Source organism: Sus scrofa, chromosome 14 (assembly GCF_054392235.1).
Source record: "Sus scrofa isolate SSC_HxYL_T2T_F1_AM1 chromosome 14, Sscrofa_HxYL_maternal_Yorkshire_Landrace_v2.0, whole genome shotgun sequence".
NCBI classification, from domain to species: Eukaryota; Metazoa; Chordata; class Mammalia; order Artiodactyla; family Suidae; genus Sus; species Sus scrofa.
The window spans coordinates 30,266,684-30,286,198 of record NC_139396.1 but is presented as its reverse complement, the minus strand read 5'-3'; the positions used below and the strand labels follow the sequence as shown (position 1 = coordinate 30,286,198).

Below are 19,515 nucleotides of genomic sequence, written 5' to 3'. Positions count from 1 at the left end.
GGTACAGAGGTGTCAGTAAGTCTCTCACTTAGGCCCTTTGCCCTTACTCTGGCACATGTGTCTCCTTGTTGTCTGCAGGACACAAGGGAAATGTGTGGGCTATGGAATTAGGCAGACTTGGGTTTGGAATGAAGGGTAACAGACTATGCCACCCCAAAATATGCTTCTTTGGCATAAGGATTATTTGGAGCTGAGTATTCCGAGAAATAGCAGAAGAAATAGCAGACGTAGGAGAAGCTCTGAAAACAGAACAAAAGTTACCTTTTTGTAAGGGAAATTTACATTTATAAAGGGAATCTCCATTTGTAAGGGCATTTCCCTCTCTGTACCAAAAAGAGAAGGATGGCTAGATCCCAAGAGAATCTTACAATGGAGATGTTAGATTTAAAACAGCACAGCAAATCTTCCTTTTGTTTGCCATCTTTTTCTGCTAACTGCCCCCAACACACACACACACACACATACAAACACACACACACACACACACACACACACACACACACACACACACACACACCCCTTTATTCTTTTGTCTTTAGTTGAAGGTGGTATATAAGCTAGAGTTCTAAGCCACCTGTATGAGTTATTCATTTCCCCCTGTATACCTGAGGTATACATGTTAATAAACTTTTTTTTTTCTTATTAATCTGTATTTAATTATAAGGGTTTCAGCCAAGATACTTTGAAGAATAGAGAGAGAGTTACTTTTTTGTCCCCCATGGAAACACCAATCTGGCCTCTGAGTCTCACTTTTTCTTCTGGAAAATGGAGATAATAGTAATAATTCAAAGGCTTGAAATGGGGATTACAGAGGACAATGTAAAGTGTCTTGAAGAAAGCTTGACACATAGGAACTACTCTACATGTCTTAGCTTTTACCAAGTTCTATATATAATTTGGTCATTTTTTTTTTCTTTTTTAGGGCTGCCCCTGTGGCATATGGAAGTTCCCAGGCTAGGGGTTGAATCAGAGATGTAGCTGTCAGCCTATGCCACAGCCACAGCAATGCCAGATCTGAGCCATGTCTGCGACCTATACCATAGCTCACTGAAATGCCGGATCCTTAACCCACTGAGTAAGGCTAGGGATTGAAGCTGCATCATCATGGATACTAGTCAGATTAATTTCCACTGAGCCATGATGGCAACTCCCAATATATAATTTGAATGCTTTCTAACTTACCAAATAATTGCAGTTTTCCATCAGGTGAACCCCTCAGCAGAAGATACTCTCACAATTGGCCTGCCCAAATCAGAAAATTGCTGAATACCTTCGAAAAATCAATTAGTATCTATGAGCTTGTCAGTGAACCCCTTACTGTGCCATCTGCTAGGGTGAGGGGTAAGTAGAGGAACCCAAATGAGCACCTCACCCTTTCAACATGCGACTTCTTCCAAGTTTGAGCATAGAGCAACCTTAGATCATTCAACAGAAAGGTTCAGGACAAAGTCTATGAGCTCAGAAAGGACTGCCTAAAGAATCCTAAAATGGAGTTCCTGTTGTGGCTCAATGGTTAATGAATCCAACCAGTATCCATGAGGATGCGGGTTTGATCCCTGCCCTTGCGTAGTGGGTTAAAGATCCAGCATTGCTGTGAGCTGTGGTGTAGGTCGCAGACATGGTTTGGATCTGACATTGCTGTGGCCGTGGCGTAGGCTGGTGGCCACAGCTCCAATTTGACCCCTAGCCTGGGAAGCTCCATATGCTGCAGGTGCGGCCCTAAAAAGACAAAAAAAAAAAAAAAAAAAAAGAATCCTAATGTGTAACCAGGAGTAACCTCCTTGACTTAGTGCAGATATCTCAATGATAAAAGCATTTGATGTATTTATTCACATTTGCTGAATTAATTGAAGGTGTGGATTTTTTACTTTTCCCCTAATGGAAAGGACAAGTTGTGAGTAATGAAATAATGTATTTTGTTACATTTTTTTACCTATGAGTTTATAACTCTTGAAAGAGAAACATACCTTTAACAAACCCCAAAACTGTGCTTAGCGCTCTACTACACACTTGGGGGAGACTTGTGGAAGGATTCAGAAAGAGGAGTTTTAGGAAAAATTAAAAGGGTAGTTATTGACCTAAAATGACTTATAATCTGGCTGGGGAGAAAGAATGTTTTTTTTTTTTTTTTTTAGGGCAGCACCCGCAGCATGTGGAGTTTCCCAGGCTAGGGGTCAAATTGGAGCTGTAGCCACTGGCTTATACCACAGCCACAGCAATGCCAGATCTGAGCCTCGTCTGTGGCCTACACCACAGCTCATGGCAACGCCGGATCCTTAACTCACTGAGCAAGGCCAGGGATCAAACCTGCAACCTCATGTTTCTTAGTCAGATTTGTTTCCATTGAGCCAAGATGAGAACTCCCAGATTGTATTTTTGAACTAATTAGATGACAAATATATTCTAAACCAAAGAATCATAGAACTGATTTTCAATATAACTGGCCTCCTATTATTTTATGGGATTGAGAGCATTATGATGAGATGGGGCTCATAGGATTCACCAGACTTCTCCTACCCCCGACTCAAAAAAGAGAGAGAAAAAAACAAAGGTTAGAACTGAATCATGACTTAAGCATCCATTTTAGTATGGGTTTGGGTAGGCTGGTCTTTTGCAGAACATTTTCCTATTACAGCTTGCCTTCCTATTGAATCCAGAACCTAAAATGTTGTTTTTTTTTTTGTTTTTTTTTTTTTTTGCTTTTTAGGGCCGTACTCATGGCATATAGAAGTTCCCGGGTCGAATTGGAGCTATAGCCACTGGTCTACACCACAGCCACAGCAACACCAGATCCGAGCCGTGTCTGTGACCTACACCACAGCTCAGGGCAACGCCGGATCCCTCTCCCACTGAGTGAGGGCAGGGATTGAACCTGCCTCCTCATGGATACTAGTCAGATTTGTTTCCACTGAGTGACAAGAACTCCCAAGAACCTAAAAGTATTAAAGTCAGTTTCCCTCGGTCTACCAGGCTGAGACCCAAACACAGCAAAACTTCCTTCCAGAAACAGCAATATCTAAGAGGGAATGCTGCCTTCCTCTTCCTCCTTTTGAACCTGAATGCAGCTGATTCAATCCTAACCCCTTTGGGGCTTGAATGCAAAGCTGCAGTGAAGGATGCATTGCCATTTTAGGGGCAGCCTGAGCAGTGGCCTACCTGGCTGAGGGAGATGGAATAATTATTCAGAGGTAGCAGCTGAGACTAGGGACCACTCGCTCCCCTCTGCAGGGAGGAAACTGGAAAGAATGGGAAAATGATTGTTGCAATGGCCAAGGATTTCTGAGTTTGAAGGCTGGCCGCCCACTTCTGCCCCCATCTTCTCCATGCTCAGGAAAAAGAAAAAGCTCTAGCTGTCCCTAATCACTGCAGAATAGGTAGCAGCCTTCCTCCTGTCAGCAGGTATATGCATTTCCTTATCCATTACATCTTCCAGATAACCTGGTTCATGCCCTACAACAGCGTCATCTTGTCCAGTGACAAATAGATTTCAATTGTCATTTACCTGAGCTGCATTTTAAAATGAAGTTCAAGGGACTGTGGAGGCAGAAGTCACTCCCATCTCCCCAGATAGAGGCTGAGACGAATGCCAGGTGCTGCATTTAAGTCTCCCTTCCTGGGTAGTTCTGCATCTTTAGCTCAGGTTTGCGCTCCTTCCCCTGGGCAGGGAAGTCTATTTTTATCAGGACAAAGTAAGCAGTGTTTGGGACCAGGATATCTGAAGGATGGGGGGAGAGGGAGTAGCTGGCTCTTCTGGCTGCTGATCAGCAACCACACTTAATCCCCCGAGATGTCTCAAGATATTCAAATGAAGTGTTCCTCCCTGCTGTGACAACCCTGGGTGTCACTCTGTCTCCAGGGCTGGTGGAGTCCAAGTCCCCTTCTAACTCACATCTGTAGAGTTTAACACCACAAAGTCAGAGCTGGGGTCAACTCCACCCACATTTAGAGGGAGATATTAGCCAAACTGTGGTCCACACTTCCTTCCTCCAGCTTAACTAAGTACATCTGATCAGCATGTGGCATTCTTATTCATATATATTTATGTATATCATATATATATATATATATATATGTATGTATATCACCTTGGAGAAGTGAGTTGCACTGTTTGAGCTTTAGTGTGCCAGCTGCTTTTAAACCTCTCATATGGAATGATACTACATGTTGAGCCTGACCACTATACAACAGCTAAAATCCCATAATTACATCTTTCCCCATGGACCACCTAGATTGCAGTTCAAATCCCACTTGGTTAATTGATCAGATCACTTAACTGCTTTGAGTTTCCATTTGCTCTTTGTAAAAACAAAAATAGCCCCTCTTTTATCAGGGTTTTGGGGTACAAAAGGAAAAGACATATCTGAAAACACCCACTTAGTATCCAGCATCTAGAAGGCCCTCAGATGTAAGTCTCTTTCTTACCTCCCAGTCTACAGCCACACCACACATCGATGATGATTTGAGAGAGATGGGATAGAAAAGAAAGTTACTGCACCAGCCCATATTCCTGATTCAGGAGTCACTATCAACAAACAAAGCAACTTTAAAGACAACAGACAATCAACAGAAGAATTTTGTCTTTTGGTATCTGTTAGTTTTACTACCATAATTTAATTATATTTAGTATGAATACAGTTTAATGATATGTGTTATAGCAATCACTGTTGACCCTGTGAAGTTGTAGATAATCAGATGCATTGGTGGTCTAAATTGTCTCCAAGTTAAAATCGACCATGCCTTTGGTAAACTATTCAACTAGTGTTTCTATATATCATTGTACCCACCAAGATCTCAGTATCTTTGCTTCCTTTTTTGCACATTTCTCTCAAGGTGTAATAGGTGATGTTCTAATACACAGGAGCCAGCATGAATCCACCTATATTTTCTTTTCAACCCAGGTTAGAAGCAGAACAGGCATTTTCTTGATTTGTTTAATATCTCTAAGTTCATAAACTGAGAGCAATTAAGCTTCTCAACATTTGGTTAGTGGCAAAACCAAAAAAAAACCTCTGATCTAGTTTTCCTGATGAGCTGGGCACTCTCTTTCTTTTATTACAAAGTACAGAAGGAAGCAATAATTTTTCCTCCACAGACTTGGAAAAACATGCTGAATCATACTGTACTCTTATATCTCCTTGATATGTGAACTCAGTGGAAGACATTAATGTTTGAATAGTTGTGGTCCAGGAGAGAAGTCCACCAGGTTTGTAAGAAGAGCAAGCCTCCTGCTTTGGGCTTTGCCATGGTGCTGTCTGACCATAAGGGGGCAGGAGCCTCCACACAGTACATCTAGGTTGAACTGGAGGTATTTGTTCAAGTATTGAACATATGTGAAAACATATTAAGCCCCCTCATTTTTTGCTTCTTATTCTAAGGATACTCTAACTTGTACTCTTTCTCTGAAGACAAATGTTCCAATGAAGGAAAAATTGTGGAAGCCTCACCTTTTCCCTTTCTTCCTAACTTTTGCTTCCATAATAAAGGACTAAGCGGGAGGGGACTGAATGGGAGAACATCCTACAGTGGCCTGGAACATTCAGCTCTTCTGTGATGATTGCTACACAAGTTAAAAGATGCGCCAGCAGGAACAGGGACATAATAATTGTTTCCTTTTTTGAGCTTATCTCTCAGGGTGTAATATGCAGTAAAGTCATATATAGCAGCCTACAGGGGGCTATCCTAGAGCCCTGCTATTTTAAATTGCTTAATTGGGTTGTCATCTTTGTTAGAGCTGGGAAGTGTGGGAAGTTTAAAGAGGGGAGAAAGGCACTTAATTGGTGCTGTGTTCTATATATCTTTATGTAACAGCAGGCTCTTGAAAAAGGGAGAATCTTATATAAAAAAATGCAAGGAAGACTAATCAAGTGAGGATTCAGGCAAATCTCCAAATGCATGCAAGTTGTGCTTGAACTACAGCTAACAGCAGTGACGTCATGAACAAGAACCTGTTTCTAGAAGGTGTGTCTAATAATCTTTCTTTAAATCTTTTTACATCAAATTCCTTTTTATTGAAGTATAGTTGATTTACAATATTGTGTTAGTTTCAGATGTACAGCAAAGTGATTTCGTTATACATATGTATGTATATATCTATATATTTTTTTCAATTCTATTCCGTTATAGTTTATTATAAGATACGGAATATAGTTCCCCTGTGCTATATGGTAAATCCTTGCTGTTCTTATAATCCTGATATAAGCTTGACTTTCTTTAAATGAGCAAAATTTTTGCTATGAAAAGGTTAAACAAACCCTCACAAAACAGCCATGTAGGAGAAGAAAATCATCCAAAAGTGAGAAAAAAAATCAATAAAACAAGCCATTTGTATTCAAGGCTCAAGCTTGAAAATTCTGTCAAAGCACAATGCTGTGTATATGAAAGAAGCTCTGATCCAAGCTTAGAAATTACTTGTTCCTCATTACGACTTTGCCTGTAATTGTTTTACGTCTGGAGCCTTGTTTAAGGCAAGCAGGGTTTGTACCATTCTGTGCTCATGTCTTAATCTGTAGACACCAGGAGCTCAGAACATAATCAAGGCAGGAGCGACTCATGGGTGGCCCTGCAGGTGCTGGCTGTAAGTGGTGTCACCTCTGGGCACAGGCTCAGCCTCGGCATTGGAACGCCATTGGCCCAGTGTCCAGAGCTCACTGCAGGCAGAGACTGCAGCACGCAGGCTGCAAACCCTGTTAAAGGCAAGCCCTGAATTCCCTCCAGCCAGCCTCCATCTTTGGCTACGCCTGGAAGAATACAGCACCATCAGAACAGGAGCAGGCTTTCAGCAGAGGCTCCAGGAGGGACTCAGCTTGCAGGGCTACAGTCTGTGTGGGGCAGAAAGGTCGTGGTTTTAGGTTTACATTTCTTAGATCTGGCCTGATTGATCTAATAAAACCCCAGCTTCATTTACAAGGGGAAATGCTTCCCCTATTTCCCCCTGTGTACTTCAAGCTCATTTTAATCTCTCCAGGAACTTTGGGCTGGGTAGGCAGAGCTAGAGACCACCAGGGGCCAGAGGATAATGAGATCTCCTGTTGTTTGATAACCTGTCTCCTGAAGGAGGAGAGGCCAGAGCAGTACCTCCCACCCACTCAGGACTGGTTCCACCTGGGCACTCTGCACTCTCAGCATACTTGCTGTCTTAGCCAGAAACACCTAAGAGACCTGTTCACAGCAAAGTGTCAGATGTTTAGGTGCTATTCTTGAAATGTCCTTTCTATCTTAAATGAAAAACGGCTGAAAACAATTTTCCATTTCTCGGTAGGGGATTAGGTAGATAAATGCCAATATATGTATACAATGGAATGGTATGTAACCACTGAAAAGAATGAAATTCTCTACATTTATTGATGTGGAATCACTGACAAGACACAGTAACCTGTAAAAGAGGCTACATGTGAATCTGTGTTGTTAGCACCCTATGACCACATCTGCTGTCACAGATATGGAATAGGTGGGAAAGGAGGACACTGAACATTCCTGGCAGAGGGACGGGCATATCTGGGGTGAGAAGAGGGCCTTGGCCTACTGGGGACCAGGAGGACGTTTGGTGCAGGAGGAGGCAAGGGTACAGACAGTATAGTGGAGTGACCACAGGGGTCACTGCAAAGATGTGCAAGGAGTAGGCGGGAGCATGCCTGGCCCCACTCTCTCCCTGACTGGGTGAGGTTTGGCTGGTAAGGAGCTGTTTGGTGTACCCCTGGGAGAAGCAGGGAGCTCACCTTCTAGAAGAGGGGCTCGGAGGTCACCGACCAAAGAGACTTAGGGTCAGGTTCCAGGCCCCCCTGACAAAGGTCATGTGTTTGCTGAAAGTCTAACTACAATGAAGATAGTCAATAATTTTTTGTGAACTTTACCTTGGTCCCTAGCTATATGGTCAGACCCGAAGGAGACATTACCTTGAGGAAGATGCTGTTCCTGCCTTCCCAGCCTGCAAGGCCATGATTATAGCTTAACACTTAGGTAGGGCTTGAAGGTATGGCAGGGCCTGCTTTAAGGATGAGATTAACTCCATATATATTAACTGTTAAATCCTTACCATAACCTTGTAAAATAGGCACTAGTATTGTTCCTATTTTGCAAATGAAATAAATGAAACAGAGAAGTTAAGTAACTTCCTCAAGGTCACACAGCAAGTAAGTGCCAAACTGGGATGGCTTCCAACTCAGGCAGCCTGGCAGCAGACTGGAGTCAGAGTCTACTTAGCTGCTCTGCAATTCTGTTTCCACACAAATAACTAGACTTTGAGGTGAAAGGGAGTCCATGCCAGGAAAGAGTTAAGTTCTATGAGATGTCAAGGATGGGAGACATTATATACAATGGAAAGAGAATTAAAAAAAAAAAAAAGGCAAAAAACAACTAGAAATTGAGGGGGTCCTTGAAGGGACCTTTCTCTAGGCAGGAGGCCTTTCTCCAGGCAGGTTAGAGGGAAAATATTCCAGACAGAGAAAAATAAAGTATGCAAGCTAATCCTCAATGCTGCCCTCAGATGTTACTACCCAAATTTCGTTTGCTATGACAGTACCATTTTTTTCTATTCCAATTTTACCTCATTTATCCATTCATTCCTCTACTCATTCATTCATACAATATTTTTGAGTACTTACTATATGCCAAGCATTTTGCTGGACTGGACATTCACAACGCAAGCATAACCCTTACCTTCCTTTTGTTCTGTAAACAAAGATAAATACTTAAATGCTCCCTCCCTTCCAACGTGATGAAGATTAATCTATGTCTTATCTTCTAGACTTAGTAAGGAGGACTTCAAGGCTGAGAAGGAAAAAGAAAGAAAATTGAATTTAGGAGGAAGGAGACAAAACAGGAAGGCCGGGAATCATCCCTGGGAAAGCTGAGTTAATCCAGCCCCAAGGTGTCAAGGGAGAACAGGTCTGATCTCCTCAGGGGACCCTGATCACAGAGGTGCTAGGAGAGGAATGTTGGTTTATTTATTTATTTATTTATTTATTTATTTATTTTGTCTTTTTGCCATTTCTTGGGCTGCTCCCGTGGCATATGGAGGTTCCCAGGCTAGGGGCTGAATCAGAGCTGTAGCCACCAGCCTATGCCAGAGCCACAGCAACGTGGGATCCAAGCTGCGTCTGCAACATATACCACAGCTCACGGCAACACCAGATCCTTAACGCACTGAGCAAGGCCAGGGATCGAACCCGCAACCTCATGGTTCCTAGTGGGATTCATTAACCACTGAGCCACGACGGGAACTCCTTGATTTTGTTTTTTAAACGCAGTTACTGGAACAAGTGTATGGCTCTGCCTTTACTCACTGGCAAGCACTAAGCCCCTGCATGCCTCGGTTGCCTCATCTGGAAAATGGGATTAGTACTAACAAGCATGCTCATTAAACTGCTTGGGGTACCAAATGAGGTAATATTTGCGAAGTGCTCTGCAATAGTGCCTGGTAGTCATTGGGCTCTCAATATATGTGATCTGATAAGAGAAGGCCAGAAAAGGGTTAAGGGAGAGGCAAAGGATGCTGGTTTCAGCTTTCTCTTCACTTATGTCAGCCTCTTGGCAGGTTGGGCTTTACATAAAACCACCATAGGCTCAATACAGGGAAGCTATGAGACGGGGCAGGCGCACTGGTCTTCCAAACCCCTGCCCTGCTGAGAAATTTTAGCGACACCTAATTTCTCTGTGCCCCAGTTCCCTTCCACATAAACCAGGGATGCTAATATTCCTCTCACAGAATTATTGTGAGGGTTACATGAAACTACACTTAGAGGTTCCAGCACTATGCCAGGTACCCCAAAGAATGCAATGCACTGGCCCAGAATCTTCTTCCAGCAGTGGGCGGGGTTACTGTAGGAGCAGTTTCAGACACTCTCCAGGTTGGGAGAACTGGGGAAGGAAGGAGGCAGCCATGGGAGCTCAGAAAATCACTTGGTGAGGAGGGTGGCATCACTGGGGAGCATGAGCAGAGGGCAGAGCCCACGCTTCTTGGCCAAGAGTGGGTGGTAAGGCCGGTGAAGAGGGAGATCTGGCCTGCAGCTGGCCTGAAGAGGAGGTCCCAGGCCCCTGATGATAGGATGAGAAGGGCCCTAGGAGAAAATGAGAAAAAGCTGTCCAGAAAGGGGACGATGTGTTCAGCAGGCAGAGTGACCCTCCTACACCCGCTGAAGGGGAAGGGAAGTGGGCCTGGTGATGAAGCTATGGATGGACATGGTGGTGAAATTCTGTTAGGCTCAGATAGGCCTGGGACCACATTCCAGTCCAGGCTCTTACTGGCTCCACCACCTGGAGGATGCCCTTGATGGCTCTGAGCATGCAGAAAAGGAAGCCTACATCCAGCTCCCCAGTTTGCTGGATGCGAGGATGAAATGAAAGGATCCATGCTCAAGCTTCTGTGACAGACCCTAGTGTGTAGCACACAGTAGGTTCTCAATAATGGGGGCACTTGTAGACACAGTTGTTACTGTACTACTCTGGGTTTCTTACTGGCGTACCCCTATTTAATGTAATTACCTGCCTCTCTCAGGCTAGGCATACTCAGAGGACAGGGATGTAGGTTATAGGGGTACAAAACCAGTGTTGTGAGTGTTGACTGAAAAAAGAAATCTTATTCACAAAAGCACAGTAAATTAAAGAAAGCATATTACATTTAGAATATATAAGCAATGAGGTCCTGCTATATAGCACAGAGAACTATATCCAATCTTGTGATAGAACATGAGGAAGACAATATGAGAAAAACAATGTATATATACATATGCCTGGGTCACTTTGCTGTATAGCAGAAATTGGCACAACATTGTAAATGAACTATATTTTAATACATTTTTAAAAAATAACATTTTGTTGCATACTCTACCTGCATTGGCAGCATGAGGAAGTTCCTGGGCCAGGGATTGAATCCACGCCACAGCAGTAACCCTAAACATAGCAGTGACCATGCCAGATCCTTAACCTGCTGAGCCACCAGGGAGCTCCTACATTTGCAAATGTATATTTATTGAGCACCTACTTACAACCCAGCCCTGAATTAGAAGAGTTCACTTATGACCTTGTTGGAGGTGATGAAATATCCACATATGTGAAAAGGAAACCCCTATATATGTCATCTTATGTTTTTATTTATACATTTAATATGTATAAGGGTACATACTATATGCTACAGAAAATATGTATGCATTATGTGTGCATGTGGGGACTCTTGGGGGATAAGAGATTAAAGAGACCAAGTTTGGATAGAACTAGTTGCAGAGGCTTACAAACAAGATGAGGGAGTGAGGGAAGGATTGGAATCCATGGATGAGGGTAAAGGCTGAGCAGGGTAGGGAGAGAGAGGGGTGCTGAAAGGACTGACTGGGCTGGAGGCAAGATTCTGTGTTGTCGTGTTGTCAGAGGTCACAGAGGACTCTCAATGTCAGAATGAGGAGGTTTATTCTTTACTGACCTATGTCCTTAAGCCAAGAGGGTGATGTAATAAAAGTGATGCTATTAGACGATTAATCTGGCACTGTAATGCAGGACAGATTCAAGAGGAAAAGAACCCCAGTCAGTTAGGAAATTATTGCAGCAGTCTAGACATGAGAAAAGTACGTCCTAAAATACGGTTGTGCGTATGCTCAATGTCAGTCCACTTTCTGATCACCTGCTACTTCCCCAAAAATACATCAGGTGCTCTCACAGAGTGGTCTTTTTAAATTTCACAACCTGCAAGGATGAGTCTTTATCCCTCTTATATAGAGAGAAGGAAGTCAGGTTCAGCGAGGTTATGTCACTTGTGAAAGTTCTTACAGTTTACAGATGGTAGACGGGAGATTGGTGTTGAGTCTTCTAACTTCTGACCCGGTACCTTCGTGTTCTACAAGAACTGACTTTTCTATTAGAAGATTCTGTTGCAGGCAAGGGAGGGACTCCTAAAAAGAAGTGTATGATTCATTCTAATGAGGATCAGAAGAGGGTCTCAGGAACTCAATGCCCATACTGATCTGGGAGAAACAAGAATTTCCACTGTAGAATCGAAGAAAGAAAGTGGGCTTAAAAGATGTTTTTCACCAAAAGCAAAGACTTGGAAGCTACATGGGAAGAAGACGTTTCACTTTGGTGCACCCATGAAAAGATGACCTGAAGAAAAACATTTGAGAAAGAGTTCGACTTTTTGGAGATAATCTCTTGGAATTGGATGTTCAAAGAAAAAAAAAAAAAGGCAAATAAGAAATAAATCTAGAGTCTGAATAATGGTATCATAGAAGTTTAAAGGTTTTAAACAAATTTAGAAAGCATTTTAGAAAAATGCTTCTAATAAAAAGATTTCATGGGAGGAAATGAGATGCTATAAGAAGCTGTGATGAAGGAAATATTACAGAAAGATATAATGACTGTATATAGACTAGTTTTTACCTCAGAAAAAAATTTATGCATAAATACTTATTTACCACATAAAGCCCCCAGTTGTGGACCTATGGGTTTGAGTTTACTTCTATGATACAAAATAGGAAACCTTGAAATCCTGCTTCTTCTGAATTTAAATGTGCTCCCACTAATTCTTATTTCAGTTGCAAAGCACTCAAAGCGGAAAGATTGATGTTGGCAGAGCAATTGAAAGGTTGTCCTGTCTCATCAGAGATAAAGGATTTTATGTCAAATGAAGATGATGACTTTGGTCAGTTGAATCTGACCACCGAGGTACTAATTTACAGAATTCCCTTAGGTCCCTAAAAACCAGCATCACCAGAGATTTTTGTATTCACATCTTCTGCTTTATAGCCGAAATTTGATTGATTGAATAGACAAATATTTATTGAGTCTCTCATAAGTTTGTTAGGAATATATGGAATGAATGAGGTTGGCACCAGTCTTTCAAGTTGGCAATTAGTGGGAAAGCCTCAAAGAGCAAGTGAATCTCAGGTGATGACAGGGATGGGAGCTCTGGGGTCTAGATCCCGCCTGCACTCCACACAGAGTTCTTCTGCATCTGCAATATCGGAGGAATAGAATTTGAAATTCACTAAGGACATTGGAAATTACCACAGATGCCTACACAATATCACTTAATGTGATCAACTAATATGACCATTACGGTTTAAAGAATCGACATTGTCCCCAGTAGTGTATCCACCTCCCCTCCACAACAAAAACAACCTGATGTTCTAGGGTTCTGCTCCATCTGGACCCCTCCCAGGCAGTGTCTGGTCTCCAGGCTCCTTGTTGTCAGAAAGACACCCAACAGTCCACTGGCCCAGGAGAAAGGGAAGATTCAAAGGCCCAGCTCTGCAGGTCCTATTTCTCCTGCAGCCCGCGTTTGCTGCGTTTCCTACCCTCACTTAACTAAGCTGGACAGCTTTCCTGGTTTCCATGGAATTTCCCTATCATGTGAATTATGAGATAACTTTAACTTGAAATCGAAGAGGCTAGAATAGAAAGAAAGCCGAGGGAGTCTTTAACCTGTTCTGTCTGTTCTTTTTGAGACATTATGGGGAGCATGTTAAGTTCATCTTCTGGAATCAAAGTGCCAAAGAGTAGAAGGGCTGGGGGAGAATGGGAGACAGGCTGACTAAAAGACCCTTCCATTCAGCAGGTGACACCCAATAGGTATTTATTAGACACAGAGTATGTGCCAGGTGGTTTACCTTGTGACATCTGGTTTGATTTGGTCCTTTCAATAGTCCTAGGGGATAAACTCAAAAAGGACAGTAACCACTTCAGTTTTGGCTGCAATCTAAATGACCACCACTCAGAAAGACTCTTAATAAACATTTGTTAAATGAAAGTACATAGTGAAATGTTGGAAGTTGGTTTTTATCCCAGCAGTTACAGACAATAAAAGTAAATTTCAGAGAGGCTTAAGGACTTGCTAATAGTGTAAGGAACTTGCTAACAGTAACTTGCTGGTGGTGGCGTATCTGGCATTCAATCCAGCCACCTAACTCCAGGCTAGGTCAGCTTCCATTGTGCCATGATGCATTTTCATGTTACCTTATGATGAAACTTCCGAGGTATATTTTCCTATTGAATGAGCTTCAGTGCACCAGAGCAGCATTATTTCAGAGGGAAACTGCAAGGTAAATGCAGTAATTATAAAATAGAATCCCAGAAACCTAGATAAAATTTGGGGAAGAATAATCACCACCATTTACTAAGAGCCTGCTATGTTTCAGACACTGCAAGGACTGTTTTACATGGACATTAATGTTTTAATCCTAAAAACTGCTCTCTGAGATAGGAGTTATCATTCCCATTTTACAATGGGAAAAACTGAGGCATCTTGTAGTTAAGTAGCTCACCCAAGGTTTCCAAAAAGTGGCTGAGTTAGAATTTGAACTCTGGTCTCAGGACTTCTGCTATTTCTAACACAGTGAAGGAGGAAGTTCCCTGGTGGTCTAGTGGTTAGGATTCAATACTTTCACCACTGTGGCCGGGATTCAATCCCTGGTCTGGGAATTGAGATCCACATCAAGCCACTGCATGCTGTGGCAAAAAAAAAAAAAAAAAAGAAAAAGAAAAAAAGAAAGTATTATAGCACTTAAAACAGCATGTCTAACCTTTGACTTTGACTAAAGGACACAATTCGACTCGATCCAATAAATAATTACTGAGTACCCAATGACCATGGATTAGATGGTAGAAAATATGAAAATGAACCTGCCTTCAGGGAGGTTACACTATGGGGTAATCTCTGGCATATAACAGTGTTCCATAGCGTTAGTTGGATCAAATGCCACATGATGAACAAATGATAGAGCTGACTGTATAGAAGAAATCCTGTTAGAGAATTGCACATGGAAATGTATGTGAGGTAATGCATTGCAGCTCCAAGCTAATGTACCTAGGAGGGCTGCTAAAGATCATATAGTCTGAGGTCACACAGGCATCTAACAGCAGAGTGTAGACTGAGAGTCTTCTGACAAATTCAGTGCTCTGCAATTGTCTTCGCTTAACCATCTCTCACAGAGCCAGAGTCCTATTTCTGTCTTCTCTCTGCATATAATCATGAAAGAGCTATTGTTGTGTCCTTCCTCTGAGAGAGACTTTTTATCTTCTCAGACTGTGGGGGGATTGAATGCATTAGCTGACAGGCATTGACTACCTATCCATCACGAAGAGAAGCTTCTTTTGGAAGAAATGAGTCATTTCTGAGGACTGAACTTTTAAGCCATAAAGGTCATTGATTTGCTATTAGGATTCTCCTGATACCTCTGAACACACGTGCATATGAATACACGTGTGTGTACACACACACACACACACACACGTGCACACACACACACACACACACACACCCCCTACCAGTGCATCTGTACTGAATGCAGCTGAACCGAAGATCAGGGATACTGGAGACACAGGATTATACTGCAGCGGCATCAGTGAGAATGTTCAAGCAAACAGCTGACTCATTCAAGAAATTATAACTCTATCATCTTTCCCTGCTTGTTCTCTTATCACTTCTCTTGCTTTATTACCCTCTCATACGTGATAGCCTCTCCACTTCTATCATTTCCCATTCACCCTAATGAAGATTCTACTATTGGAGCTGACTGGGAGTAGCATTTCAGTAACATTCCCATCTCCAGTACTTTTTTCTTTCCACAACCTGGCAGCTGAAACACTCAGCATAATAATATACTTTTTCTTAAGTATCCACACTAAATCTTTTCTTCAAGGAAACGACGGTGCTTTTAAAAGTGACGTCCCCCCTGTTTATCATCTGATCTATAAAACTGCTTCCTCTGATGAACAGCCTCAGGAGGCAGTACAGTCAAACCATTTATTTAAAAAGGTTAGACATTTCAGATGAGATAGCTGTAATAACCCATGCTAAAGAGCCAAAGCTGCAGATGCAAAGTTATAAAAGAATCACATTTTTCTTTTGTCTTTTTTTTGCCATTTCTTGGGCCGCTCCTGCGGCATTTGGAGGTTCCCAGGCTAGGGGTCGAATCGGAGCTGTAGCCACCGGCCTACGCCAGAGCCACAGCAACATGGGATCTGAGCCCTCTCTGCAACCAACACCACAGCTCACGGCAACATGGGATCCTTAACCCACTGAGCAAGGCCAGGGATCAAACCCACAACCTCATGGTTCCTAGTCGGATTCGTTAACCACTGCGCCATGACGGGAACTCCAGAATCACATTTTTATTCCAATTCTTTAGTCCTTAGCACTCTTCAAAAAAAAGCAAAAAAAAAAAAAAAAAAACCAAAACGTAGCTTCTAAATTATACATAAATGTCACTCAGCATTTATTTACGGAAAGGCTGTTTTGTGGCTTTGTCCTTAAGGACCCTTATAAGTCTGATTAAGAGAAGACCTATAAACAAATAATTTCAATATCATGGGCGAGGTTCCTGGGTACCAACATACTCAACATGTTTATCCAGTTAGCCAGCAGGTGGGGGAAGGTAAGGGACTCGCAGAACTATGATTCCAGGTGGGGGAAGGTAAGGGACTCGCAGAGCTGTGATTCCTCCGTGGAAAGTGTCCTGTTCAGTGGAAGTACAGAGAGCACACCTTAGCTTACACATGCACAGGAGGCAGGTTCTCCCTTCCATCCTTTAGGAAGGAGCAAGTGCTGTCCCCCTCATTGTACGAGAGGTAGAAGACTCTGGCCCTGGATCTGCTGTGTCCTTTTCTTATTCAGAAAGTAGGACAGAAGTCTTTGCTCTGACTACCTCCAAAAGAATAAAATGATATGTGACAACAGCATTTAAGAAGAAGGTAAGAACAAAAATTGCCTCTAGAAGGTGAGATCTTCTAGACCCGGTGCTTCCTCTTAGTTTCCTACAAGATCACATTTACATCATCTCTTACAGATAACTTTAATTTATTTAAACCCTCCTAGGAAAATAAAGAAGAATCAGTATTCCATCATATACAATGGAACATTAGCCACAAAAGAATACAATAATGCCATTTGCAGCAACATGGATGGACCTAGAGATGATTATATTAAGTGAAGTTAGAGAAAGACAAATGCCATATGATATCACTTATATGTGGAATCTTAAAAAAAATGATTCAAATGAACACATGTACAAAACAAAAATAGACCCACAGGAGTTCCCTGGTGGCGCAGTGGGGTAAGGGTACAGCATTGTCACTGCAATGGGTTGGGTTGCTGCTGTGGCACTGGTTTGATTACTGGCCTAGGAACTTCCACATGCCATGGGCATAGCCAAAAAAAAAAAAAAAAAACAAAAAAAGAAATAGACCAACAGACATAGAAAATTAACTTATGGTTAACAAAGTAGAAAGAAGCAGAGAGGGATAAATTAGGAGTTTGGCATTAACATATACACACTACTATATATATAAAATAGACAACCACAGGGAACTATACTTAAGATTTTATAATAACATATAAGGGAAAAGGGAACTATACTTAAGATTTTATAATAACATATAAGGGAAAAGAATCTGGGAAAAATATGTATATAACTGAATCACTTTGCTATATACTTGAAACTAACACACTGTAAATCAACTATACTTCAGTTAAAAAATAAAAAACAAAACGAACAAAAAATAAAATGTAAACCCCTAGGAAGAAGACTCTGCAACTCCTTTGATGAAGGGTGGTGGCAGCCCTATTGGGGAGCAGCGTCAGTCCAGGAGTCCAGGGCCAGCTTCTGCAAGGTTCCCTGGGGAAACCTCTCTGGGCTGGTTTCATTTCTGTAAAATAAAGGCATTAGAGTGAATGACCAAATTTTTCTCTTAACCCTTGACATCTATTGATTCAAAGATGTTGTACATCCAGAAGGGAGAGAAATTGTAAGTCATAGGATTCCGTAGGGACGTGATAAAAGAGGAAATAAATTCTAAGCATTATGAAAAGAGAACTAACTCCATTGGGAGTTAGAAAATGTGAATTCTCACAGGAGTTGAAAACCTATCGCCACACAAAACCCCGCATGAGGATGTTTATAGCAGCCTTATTCATATTGCCAAAACTCGGAGGCAACCAAGATATCCTTCAGTAGGTGAAGAGATGAAGAAGCAGTAGTACATCCAGAGAATGGAATATTATTCAGTGCTAAAAGAAATGTGCTATCAAGTCATGAAAGGCTATGGGAGAAAATTAATGCATATTACTATGTGAAAGAAGCCAATCTGAAAAGGCTACATACTGTGTGATTCTAACTGATTTCTAACTATATGGCATTTTGAAAAAGACAAAACTATGCAAACAGTGAAAAGATTAATGGTTGCCAGGGGTTGGGGAAAGTGAGATGAACAGGAAGAGCACAGAGGATTTGGTAGGGGGTGGGGGTGGGGCAACAGGAATATTCTATATGATACTGCAATCGATGATCAATACATGTCATTATATATTTGTCCAAATCCATCAAATGTAAACACCAAGAATGAAGCCTAATGTAAACTATGGGTGATCATGATGTGTTAATATAGGTTCATAATTGGAACAAATATACCACTCTCATGAGTGATGCTATCTATACATGTGGCGGGGGGTAGGCGGTTTTTGAGAAATCTCTGTATCTTCTCAGTTTTGCTATGAACCCACAACTGCTCTAAAAAATAAAGCCTACTAAAAAATACTGGTTCTAGTCCTTGGCCCTGTTTCTAGTCCTTGACTCATGAGTGATCTAAAGCCTAGGGGATTCGAAACTGTTGGCTCCTCACTTCTGTCCCAGCCCATGTCCTGCCCTATCACCTTCTCTTAGCTTAAGAGAGAACTAATATGTGTATATGTATGACTGGGTCACTTTGTTGTACAGCAGAAATTATCACAGCCTTGTAAATTAACTATATTCAATAAAACTAAGAAAAAAATTTCTCTACTCTAAAAAAGGACTATATTGCTGCGACACTCTCCCTAACCCCTTTGTATTCGAGGCTATAGGCAAGGCAGAGTTACCTCATTATCTGAAAAATCCTAGGAATTTCTGCCACTGCCTCCCTGTATCCTGTCAAGAACAGACTGTTCATGGGTTTGAGCATTCATCTAACTTTCACCTGCCATCCAGAAGCAGGCATTTGAGACACCACCCACCAGCAGCAAGATGGATGTGAGTCCCCTGCTGCAAGTCATTAGACATCATGGAAGTCCCTGAGTGTCTTCTTCACAGAATGTCCTCAGGGCCATTGAAAAAGCCAAGGGACTCAGCCCGAGAGGGCACTCAATTCTGCCTGCAGACAAAGTTTCCAGGAGGAGTACTCTATAAGTAACGAACTGGGAATGCTGTACTTCAGAAAGATGGAGTTAATTGATTTGTTCATGGCCATTAGCCTAATTCTGCCTGGAGCTACTGATGGCCTGAGAATGGCACCCCCATCACTTCAGATGTTTAATTACCTTCACTTAAGATGGTCAGAAATATGAAAGAAAAATATTAGCTCTGCAGCAAAGAAACTCATGGATCAGAGGCATTGGGCACAGATGGTGACCTGTGTTTAAAATTTAACTGGTCAGAGCAAGACAGATATTGGTTCATCCCCTTCGGGGGGGACTGCAGTTTACCACATTCAGAGCAAAATGTCTTGACGGGGTTTTTTCCAGAAGGTTCTCTAACTTCATGGCCTCTAAATGCTTTCAGGCTA

At 42.0% G+C, this 19,515-nt stretch overlaps 1 long non-coding RNA gene across 3 annotated transcripts in view; it reads right to left on the bottom strand.

The window, feature by feature from the left end:
• Positions 1-19,515, bottom strand: part of LOC100521685 (uncharacterized) — a 65,910-nt gene that overhangs the window by 32,159 nt on the left and 14,236 nt on the right. Inside the window, exon 3 of one of the 3 annotated variants that reach the window (XR_014828233.1) lies at positions 8,950-14,014. The exons of 1 other annotated variant lie outside the window; for it this stretch is intronic. This is a non-coding gene — a long non-coding RNA (uncharacterized LOC100521685). Of the gene's footprint in view, positions 1-8,949; positions 14,015-15,710; positions 17,626-19,515 lie in introns of those variants that run through there. One more of the 3 variants, XR_307329.4, reaches the window with a different exon arrangement.